This window comes from Marmota monax, unplaced genomic scaffold, assembly GCF_021218885.2.
Source record: "Marmota monax isolate L192 unplaced genomic scaffold, Marmota_monax_Labrador192_F-V1.1 WCK01_AAM20220418_F8-fsc00044, whole genome shotgun sequence".
Classification (NCBI taxonomy): Eukaryota; Metazoa; Chordata; class Mammalia; order Rodentia; family Sciuridae; genus Marmota; species Marmota monax.
In genome coordinates, this window is record NW_026695198.1 from 9,634,495 (window position 1) to 9,646,384 (window position 11,890).

The window sequence follows — 11,890 nt, forward strand, 5'->3', positions numbered from 1 at the left end:
ATTGTTTCAGGATCAGGAGCCAACTTAACACAGCAGTGGATTGCAGCCACATCTACAAGATGTCAAAAGCACCAAATCCCAGATCCTAATGACACCTCTGCAGTAGCCAATATCCCCAGTGCATAAAAAAAAGCCTTTTACAGTAATGTCTCCCCAGCAAAAGGGCTATTCCCAGAAGTCAAGCCATGCTGTCATCTAGATCTATATGCCATTATTAACTGCACAAGAGAACAGAGACAGCGATTCTCTCCAACAGAGAGAAGGAAATAGAGAAAAAGGAGAAGAGCAAAAGGTAAAGCTATTTTATGCTGCATTTCTGTTAATACCATTTATCAGGATTCCATCACCAGTGCTTTTAAGCATACATTTTGGGGAAGTTAACCATAAATAGGTTAACTGCAGAACTAGGAGTTCCACAACTATATAGATCATATTATTTTCTAGAGAATGCCTCCAGATACACTACTTTTCTAACTTTAGAAACTTTACCTACTGCCAACACTAGCCCTTGGGTCTTCCCCAAGGCTTTCTTATTCTTTTTAGCATCCTTAATGCATATTTACAGAATGCTTTTTCTCCCTTCTCTTTAGACTCTACATTTCGGAAATCTTAATTCTGTATTGAATAAGAATTCTGGTCTAAGACAACTCTTCTGCCTGTGAGCATTGGTAACAGCAAGTTCTCCAAGCAATACCCAGGCCTTTGCATCCTCCGAGGAAGGGGTGGAAATGGAAGAACAGTCATTATTTCATCCACCAGTGTCCAAAAGACCTAGCTGAAGTCTCTCAGGATCTCTTGCTCTTTCAAAAAAAGCCTCTCCCAATATTTGCTCTCTTGAACAAAAATATGTCCCTTGGTTGTGTATATTCTCTTCAGTATAAGGCTCTAGAGAGACCCAGTCTCCTGCAAACCCACCCAACTTCAGTTTGCTGAGCAGTGTGCAGACATTGATTATGTTAAGAAAAAGAGACTTGGGCAGGATCCCAAACCCTTGGCTAGTATACATAGTCACAGCCCCAAAATTTCCAGAAAGAAAGAAAGAGAGACTATAGGATTTGTATTAGCTTCTCATCAGTAAAACAAATACCTAACACAGGCTGCTTATGAAGAAACAGAGGTTTATTTAGACTATAGATTCTGGAGTTTCCAGTCCAAAAGGCATAGTGCAGGCTCCAAGATGAGGGCTGTCTGTTGGCTGCATCATCTCATGATGGCGGCAATGGCAGGAGCACACAAGTAATTGTATTTAGGGACATGCAGGCTTTTTTTTTTTAATAACAACACTCTCAAGAGTGAGAACTCACTCCAGTGCTCAAGGCCACATGTGGCTCTTGGCGACTGTTTTGGACAGCATAGGCCTACACTGAGTATTGAGTTAAAAAATGAGGTCATATGATTTATCTAAAGAACCAAGATGGAGCTGGGAGTCGGACATGGTATCTGATTCTCAGACTAATGCTATTTCTGTCATTTGTGTTGGGTATTTCCCATCTCTCTCCACTCCCCTTATTAGTCCATCCTTCCCACCCCCAGCATTGAGTGCCTATAAATTATGGCTCAAAACTTAAGTGATTAAACTATATGATTATTTACATAATTCTTTCTGCATATATAACATTAACATACAATATTGGTAAATTAGGGTGAGCTGTTGTACCTTTAGTCGGAACTATTTTAAATATAGGTCAAAAGGTTGTTTGAGAGACAAAAGAAAATTATGTTAACTGTCAATATTTATGTCAACTTAATAGAACACTTGATTTAATTTTTAAAAAATTGTTTATAGTAATTAGTAAGTGGTGTTGTGGGTGGTAGTAGACATCTATCAGGGATCTTGCTCCAAGTGTCAAAGCGCTTGGTTTATCATTTGATAGTACCAAGATTCCAGTTAGGTTGAACAGTTTTATAATTGTTTTAAAAGATATATTTGACATTCATGAAGGGCGTCAGTATCAGTTTTTATTTTGGCATTGTCTTAGGTATTCATTTAAAGGTTTATAGCAGACATTAAAGATTATACATTACTTTTCAACTAGAAAGAATAGTCTCATGTGTGCCTGGCAAGTTTCCAAATTAGATTTAAAAAAGCTTTATTTAGGTATAAATACACTGGGGGGGGGGGAAGAGTGAGAACTCAAGGGATTGCAAGAGAACTACCTTCTGAGAGCATGTCTACAATGACCTGGGGACCTCCCATTAGATCTTACTTCTCAAAGTCTCCACCATCTCCCCAAACACCACCATTCTGGGACCAAACGTCCAATTATATGCACTTTTGGGTGACATAATTAAACATATCCAAACTATGGGACACAAATAGCAAAAGTTTGTTCTATATTACCAACCTATACCTTTGGCCTCACTTTTCTACCTGATCTCTTACCCTTGTGAGTTTGAGTAACTTATAAACAGATCAGGGAGGGGACAACCGTGACCTACCTGCTCTGGATCCTCCTGAAGCACGCATAGCAGACACGAATAACCCTTTGTGACCTAGATGTGGCTTCAGAGCCTTCCTCATTCCATAATTTTTGGCACCGAAGAGGAAACCTATTTACAATCTGGCACTAAATTTAAGAGTAGACCTAAAAAAACTGTTCACTGGCCTCTTTTTCTTTGTTTTTCTTCTTTCTCATTATTTAAGGTGGACAAGTTTTGTAGGAAAGCTCTCTTCTTTCCATTATAGTCCCTTTTTTAACTATAGAAGAAATTTACTAAAAATTTTTAAAACCCAAGATATAAAAGGGCTGAGATCCACCAAACAATCCTCTAGGCAGAAATAATACATTAGGGCTTTACCATGGTCTTGAACTGTATCAGATCTCTTCTTACCTGGGACAGAATAGATAGGAAAGATCACAGTGGCGTGGGCAGGGGACTGGAACTTCCACCTGAATTAGAATGTGTAACTAGTTGCATGAATTTGCATTGTCATGATTACATCAAAAAGTATTACCTTTACAGTTCCAGAAACTGAATCAGAGAGCCAGTTAGGGTAAGAGCTGGATTGGAAAATGCCCATAATTCCAGACCCTTGCTTCATCTCCTTCCTAGATTCCCCCCTTGAAAGGAAAACGAGGAATGAACAAGTTCTGTGGGTCTCTAGAGGGCTGGGCTTAATCATAAACTGAGGCACTGTGATTTATGGCTAATAGGAAATCCCCAAACCTCGCCACCACCACCTTACCCATGAGATCCTCTACTCCCATGCACCCTACCCAACCTTAGCACCCTGTGCTTGGAATTCCAATTGAAAGATGCACAGGCTCCAAGTAATCACTTATTTTACGGAGCATTATTTTTTTTAATCAAGATAGTCCTAAAAAGAATGTACTTTCTCCATCATCCCTACCTTAGCATGTAGGAGTCTGAACACAGATGCTGAGCCCAGGATGCTAGCCACTGCTTGAAAAGCAAGAAGAATATTTCTTCAAGAGACAGAGGGGACTCTGAACTTGACAGCTGAGCAGAAACAGCAGTGCCTCCTGCCACCCACATGCCAAGAGCCAGTCCTTTCCTTAGACAAATTGGCCAAGGAAGGTGAGGGATGAAATCTACCAAGTCTAGAAATGTAAGTTTGAGTTCATTTTTCTCATGGTGGGTGAATGGGTAATCCCCCCAGAAAAACAAGGGGAGCAGAGAAGGCAAACTTCCAATCTTGTTACCGGGGTTAAACCTGTTTTTCTAAAGTGCTGACAAAACTTATTTTTATATTGTTTTACTTGGCAGAAAGTTCATTATGAATGTCGATAAGCCTGAAAGTCAAGAAAGAAGTCTCAGCTCTTCCATTATTGATTAAAAAAAAACAAACAAACAACAAAAACAAACAAAAATCAAAACACAACAGACAAAAACCAGAGCTGACTCTCGTGCTGAAATCATTGTCAACTCCCAGGTGACAAGCAGTATGTCGGAGCATTAAAAGAAAAGGTATGCAGGCGATGCTCAGGTACAGGAAGCAATGCTGGTGCCTACCTGAGCCTCTGTGGCTCCCCATCTCAGGACCACTCAGATCTTCTGAAACAGGAAAGGTGAGTTTTGATAAGCCTGTTGTATTAAACTCTCCAGCACGATTCACAAAAGACACTGTCTCTTCTAATAGAAAGGAAATCTTTGTAATACTTGATGTTTATCGTCAGCAGCTTTTCCCCCATTTAAGGACTCAGAGTACGTTCCATATCATTATCTACCTGGGAGTAGGAAAAGGATAAGCCTGGAGGAAAAGGGAGACACTTTGAGTATCAAGTTAGGATATTGGGGTGATTCATTCCTCAGATGCAAACGAAAATCTTTTAATATCTTCTCTCCTCCTGCTACTTCCATTCTGATACTGTGCCTAGGATGGGCACAGCACTGTGACAGTCTCCTGGAGTCATTTTCTTGTTCTCCCTCCCCATTTCATTACCATTACATTACTAATTGTGTCCAAAATCCTTCAAGATATTCTTCATTAATGGATAAAAAAATGGGGCACATATACACAATGGAATATTACTCAGCAATAGGAGAATAAAATCATGGCATTTGCAGGTAAATGGATGGAGTTAGATAAAATAATGCTAAGTGAAGTTAGCCAATCCCAAAAAATCAAATGCTGAATGTTTTCTCTGATATAAGGGGGCTGATTCATAGTGGGGTAGGGAGAGGGAGCATGAGAGGAATAGATGAACTCTAGATAGGGCAGAGGGGTTGGAGGGGAAGGGAGGGGGCATGGGGTTAGAAATGATGCTGGAATGTGATGGACATTATTATCCAAAGGACATGTATGAAGACATGAATTGGTGTCAACATACTTTATGTACAACCAGAAATATGAAAAATTGTGCTCTATATGTGTAATAAGAATTGTAATGCATTCTGCTATCATATTTAAATTTTTAAAATGATTTTAAAATATATTCTTCATTAACAAGAGATGTTCACCTTGAGAGGTATATTTTTGACTCAGGAAGAAGGAAGACAGAGAGATAAAGGCTGTGAAGGGCTTCCTAACCTGTTGAAGTTCTTTAAGATGTCAAAAGCCCAGTAGAAAAACTACCACAAAATGAGTCTGGGAAAGAACATAAATGAGCATTGGGAAGTTTAAATGGAGAATGTGGAAGTCAGCAAAAGGCAGAGGGCCCGGACTGAGGTGGAACATCTGAAGTCCAAACTTGAGTTTCCCATTCTGAAAGATCAACAATAATCTTCCCCACATTTTTCAGAATTGTTTATACTAATTATTATTATTGACTTGCTCCAAGGAATCATAATTCTTTTTCCTGCCCATATGTTTATCGTGCCATAAAAGAAAGGCTTTATTTTGTGATTTATTGTCTTTTTTACCAAGAGATGATGAAACATAATCTCATATTTCAAAACTAAAAGACAGGATGTACATGAGTATCATAATAAAATATGTTCTATTTTACAACTCTGGTCATCCTAGGTACAGAGGGCAACACTGATAGAAAGTCAGCTAAGTGTATTGGGCATTTGCTGAAACTACAGTTTCAGTTGAATCAATTTTTTGCTTTAGATCCCTTCAAACTGGAATGCAGATCCCTTTCTACAAGGCTCCGTCTTCTGTTTCGGCCTCTTCTTTCATATCCAAAGTGAATGGCATTATAGTTTCCCCAGTAACTTATGCCCCTGCTCCAAAATCTTGTCCTATAAAAACTCTGGAAATTCTTCAAGGTGTGTCATTCTTGAGTTCTCCTTGATATACATTCTTTCTCTTCCTAGACACCTAGGATGTTTATGTGTTTGCGCATGCATCTAATCCACTACACCTTGTATAAGTTTTTTTGTGCACCAGCTCTGTGTGTGTGTCTGAGTGTTGCTACCTTCTTAGGGGAAAGGTGGATATCTCCAGTATCTGTTGTCCTGTGCAAACCCTAACCTTGTAAGTTGCACAGCTTTTTGACATTAAATTGCTAATCACTGAGTCTATTTGTCAAATTTATAAAAGGCTGGGGATCTCATCCTCTATCCTACTTAAAAGTTAAGAATGGTCAGTTGATATCCCTGAAAGAACATTCCTCATGTTTAAAGAACAGAATGTTAACTATGAACCAATACACAAAACATCCTGTCACCCATCTATTTGGTGCAGTCACAAAACTGACCCAGCCAAGATCTTGACTCTTAATGCTCTGACTTTTCTATATTTTATTACCAGCCCCTCTTTCTATTTTAAAGGCTGACATTCCATATTAAAACAAAGAATTGGGGACAACTAGAGAGAGTTGAATGTGAGCTTAATAGAAAAGGACTTGGTAAGTTCTCTTTATGCAAGATGTAACTGAATTGGAGTTATCCCAGATGTCTATCAGTGTCTTTTATACTCAAAGGAATGGCCACTGACTATGTTGCTAAATATGTGCACGAGGAAGGCTGAAAAGACCAATGTGACCAGCTGTCCTTTCTGCATTGCATTTGAATGAAGGCTGTTCTTTCCTTAGCAGCTGTAGATGCTGTTTGCTGAGCTTGTTGCTATTTTTGATACTGCCTTCTTCAAAAAGAAGAAATGGAAAAGAAAGAAAGGAAAAGTCATACCCTCTCTGATAGCCCCATGTCCAGCTGCTATCTATCTTCTACCTTCCCCAGACTTAGAAGTACAGTAAAGATTCCTGTGTTTTCAGTTCACTTTACAGCAATGGCTACTGATTGAATCCGCAGTCTTACATTAGCTTCACACCTGGATCAGCATACAAGTTGCAAGTAGAACTGGTTCATCCCAAGGCTTCAGTTTTTGCTCTCATCCAACAGTTTATTTACAGGCATTAGCTCTCAAATGATTAGTGAAATTGCCCAGAAAGATTCATATGAACTCTGAGGCAAATCGAAACTGACCGCAGGTCTCAGCATTCTGTTGGTATTTAGCTCTTCTGTATCTTGACATCCTAGACCTTATACATCTAAGATGACATCTCAGACCTTCACCTGACCTGGCAGCCCCTCTGTGGTCAGGACCGCCATCGTGGTACAACTCTCTGCTACCATGATCTGCTTACTGGATACCTTGTCCCTTGGGAAGCAGTGTGCATTAACTGTTCTCAGTTCTTTATTAGTGAAGGAAAATTTAGCTTTATGTAGCTGTATATGTGACATCTATTCCCCTTTGACTTACTCTCTATTCTTAACTAACAAATATAGCACAATTTCTCACAGAATGCCCCACCTCTAGACATTTATACCTTTGACTCACATAAACTGACATTTAAAACATGAATTACTACCCACCAGAGTCCTCCAGTGTCACTAGGATACTTTGTTTACCTACTACCTATTAGCTGAGCAGCACAAATGTTCCTACACGTACAAGAACGTCTTTACCCAGATTCCGCGATACTCCTCCATGCAGGACTTCCTGTGAGAAAACAAGAACTCTCTGGCATTATTCCACCGTTAACAGCCGTCCATGGAAACATTCTAATCTATTCATATAAAACTTGTAAAGTAATGTGTTGATCAGCTTTTTATTGCTGTGACCAAAACACCTGATAAGAACAACTTAGAGGAGGAAAATTTCCTTTTGTCTCATGGATTCAGAGACCTTAGTCCATGGAGTGCAGATTCCATGGCTGTGGGCCTGAGATGAGGAAAACATCACAGTGGAAGGACATGGTGGAGGAAAGCTACTCGTCTAAGGGCAACCAGAAAGCAGAGAGGGATGAGACACAGAAAGGAACAAAGCAAAAGACAGAGTCCTCAAGGGCACACCCCGAAATGAATTACCTCCTCCAATCATTCCCACCTGCCTATAGTTATGACCCAGGAGTCCATTCAAATTATTAATGCATTCAGCAGATTAATCCACTGATGAGGTTACAGCTCTCAAAATACAATATTTTCATCTCTGAACGTTGCTGCATTGCTTACATGGACATTTTGGAGAACATTTCTAGGTCCAACCCATAACAAGTGCTTATGATCTAACTGAAATAAGAATATAAGACACTAAAGTAAATCTTAGTCCTTGTCCTTTTCACAGTGAGAGGCACCATGCAGGGCTACTTGCGTGATATGAGAGCTGCCCATCCTGGCTTCATGGTTGGGTTTTGCCCCTTGTAAACTCCTGACCTTTAAAAGTTATACATTGTCTCTCTCCTTCAGTTAAATTATCTGGACCACGAGAATGATAATAGTGTCTGAATCATAGGGTTGCTTTGAGGAACACATGATTTCATATGTGTTCAAATACAATAAATATAAATATAAATTAATTAAGCTATGAAAAATTCTCATTTGCATGTAGCTTATTTAAAAATCTCCAAAACATACCAAATCTGTGGTTTTCAGAGTGGTTTTGACTGACTAGGAACTTGCCAGCACCAAGGAGTTAACAGATGAATTGCTCAAATTCACTTTTTTTGTGATTCACCTTCCCCTTTCTGGTTGTGATCATGATAAAAAATTTCTTCGCAATTTTTATATTTCCTCAGCTCAAAAGTCACTGGAAAAAAACGATGTAGAATATTTCAGCATCCCCTTCTACCTATGATTTTAAAGTACCAACCACTAACTTCTGTATGTAAGAGTCATTACTAAATAATTAGCATGCAGAAAGTCATCCATGTTAATCAGAGTTTAGTGAGCTTCTGTAAATGCACTTAAATATGCTCAAGTCTACCGTTTTCTTCGTGTGTCTTGCCATTAAGTCAAATCAGTGGATGTCAACATTTCTCCTTGGAATGATGGCAGGAAAAGTATATTACATTTTATAAAAACAAATCACAATTTTTTAAATTTTGTAAAATTTTATATTTTATAAAATCACATTTTATAAATACTATCACAATTTTTTAGGCCAAGAAAACAACCACTCATGTTTATGAAATGCCGGAACTATGCTGAAATGTTAATAAAGAGTGAGAAACTTCTACGCAAACAAGAATACACATCTTCTTTGGGATTAATGGTAGTGTTTGTATTTGTAGAAAGTTACAGTTTAACTAGACTCTATAGACAATATACAATGTTATTATAATTTTATACATGTAGTACCTGAAGCTGCTATAGGTGAAGATCACACCTTTGTCTCTGTCTCTCTCTTTCTTTCTTTTTTGAGAAAAAGGAAAAAGAAGTTTTACTGCTTTGTTAGCAAAGGAAAAACACAGAGGACTCCTGTCCCAAAGGTTGTGATTCTGCCCATCAGGAAGAACAAGGGTGTTTTTTAAAAGGTGATTCAAAGGTGTTCTCCATTGTAATTTACTTGTTAAGTTGAAAAATAGTCATTTCTAAGGTCTTCCAAGTATGAATTACTTCCTTCCTGTGGTAAGTATGTGCCTATGGGCTGGAAGACAAATAACTCTGCCTAGAATGGGGAAGAAAGATAATCCTGTTTCCTGAGATTAGGGAGAGGGAGAGATTAGGGAGGAGTAGGGGAAAAGAAAGAGAAACATATCTGTTTTGAAAATCAGTTGCAGGCTGAGCATGGTGACGCACATCTGTTATCCTGGTGACTCTGGAGGCTAAGACAGGAGGACCGAGAGTTCAAAGCCAGCCTCAGCAACTTAGTGAAGTCCTAAGCAACTCAGCAAGACCCTGTCTTTAAATAGAAAAAGGGCTGGGGATGTGGCTCAGTGGTTAACTGCCCCTGGATTCAATCTCCAGTACCAAACCAAATAAATAAATAAGTTGCAATGGCAGAACAGCAAAGGCTCTATTCAAAGCATACAGTGGATCACTGTTACGTTTCCCCACTGTCAATTTCTACATCCATTTCTATGGAAAAACAGGCGCCATCTCCAAGTTGCTTCCTGCTGAGAGGGCAAAGTTGATAAGTCCTTGTTCTCTGTCAGGTGGGGCATGGACAGTTAAGAGTATTCTGTATGGTGGCAATTGGCATGTGACTGGACAAAGAATAAGTACGGCAAGGATCATGCTAGGACCATAATAAACAAGACAGTAAAGCATTCTTTTTTTTGTAAACAATTAGCATAAAAACAATTAGTATTTCAGCCAGTCTCTGAAAACCATGAAGATAGTCACTCATAATCATACCATGAAAAACAGATCAAGTTTATCTATGTAGGAGTTTAGGAAGATTTGCAGGTCTAGGAGATAAGGCTCAAATTGACTCAGAACAAACTTGTGACTCTAGAGTCCTTTGTGATAGTTATTATTATTAGGCACTCCCATAAAGGAACTTTTTTCTTCGTGGCCTCCAGCTTTACTTACTTTTGGTAGCAATGACACAAGTATACATCTTAAGTAACATTTTAAAAAATTGCCTTTCCTTTTAATATCCATGTATGACTATGCTTTGGTAATGCTCTCCTGCCAGGTGTTGAAGACCAAGTTGGTCCAAATTGACCTAAAGCAGGTTATTTTGGACCAAATTTATTGATCTTTACATTGTACTACCCAAGTCTTAAAAGTAGCCCTCCAATGGAAAATACAGCTAGTATGAAATATTCAAAATGGAAATCTGGAATCCTTGCTATGTGCCTACCAAAATCTCAAACATATTAGGTAAGTAAATGCTGTGCAAAAGGCTGAATGTCATAAAGCAGTTTTTCTTTTTAAGGTCTGATCTATTTAAAAAGCTAGTTTTTACAGAAAAAGAAAAAAAGAAAAGGTAAATTGTCTCCTGACTGATTTTGTTATCTGGTTATAGGATCGAGATCTACATCATTAGGTGCTACCAACATTCCTTAATAGCATTTTTTTACAGTGGGAAAAGAAACAAAAATTAAAATGTAGACATTGGTCCTGTATCACCTGTATGAAATTGCTTATTAATTTGATGTGGTTCACCAAGCTGCTGTTCTGGCTGTATTTTAGATGAGATCCAAACTCACCTTCAGAGTTTTGAAGTTTGTCCTCATAACCCCCACTACTAAATCACTTTCTAAAATAATCTGAATATTTTATGCTATGCCTTTTGGGGTATGGGGATGATAATTAATCCCTCTCAGGCGGTCCTTCTCTACAGACTTCAAGCTAGTGGTAAGAATAAAAACAGAATCTTTATCTGTCTGAATGTACAGCATTTTAAAATAGTCTGACACTTTGGTATTTTCCTCCTATAGTTTGTTGCTATTTTTTATTTGTTGTTTGTTTCTCTCTCTTGGTTTGGTTTTTAACTAGAAATTACAGAAACATCCAGGGAGAAAATGTAGTTCCTCCTTGGCAATAAATAAGTATACAATTTTTCATTTTGTCTTGAATGGAACCATCTTATAATTTATAAAGTTTAATCTATTGATATGCTTTTATTTACCTCTAGGCTTTCTAATTTTTTTCACTGTATTAAATCATCTGAGTCAATTTTTTTTTTTAAATTATGGCAAGAGATAGACTGTCTTTTAAAAAATATTTATTTTTTAGTTGTAGTTGGACACAATACCTTTATTTTATTTGTTTATCTTTGTGTGGGGCTGAGGATCAAACCCAGGGCCTTGAACGTGCTAGGTGAGTGCTCTACCATTGAGCCACCCAAGAGACAGACTCTTAAATGAGCTCAACCTCCAAAAGGAAATTCTTTGGTTTGGGTTCTTAGGAAGCCCAAAAGTGAACCTTATCTTCAAGCAAGGCTGGATCTATGAACTCAAACAATGTAGTCAGCTTTTCTGTTTTTCCCTTTTCCCATAATTTCTTCTGTATGTTGGCCTGATTCTCTCTTCCTGAAGATATGCTTACTTTTTTGTGGCAGGATTTAAGCCAGGATAAAACCTCAGACTCAAAACATCCCAACCTGGCATTGTCGGTATAAAGGGACTTTCTCTCTTCTTCTTGTCTTTGTCTAAATATCAGCCCAGAAAATGAATTCTGAATAGCTTTCGGGGTCAGGTTCTCAATCATGGAATAATGATTGCCAATGGGTAGTTACTGTTATAGTATCCAGGGCCTTGATCACACGCCCACATACCAAGTGGAGAGTAGGAGTGGGGCACCAGATCTG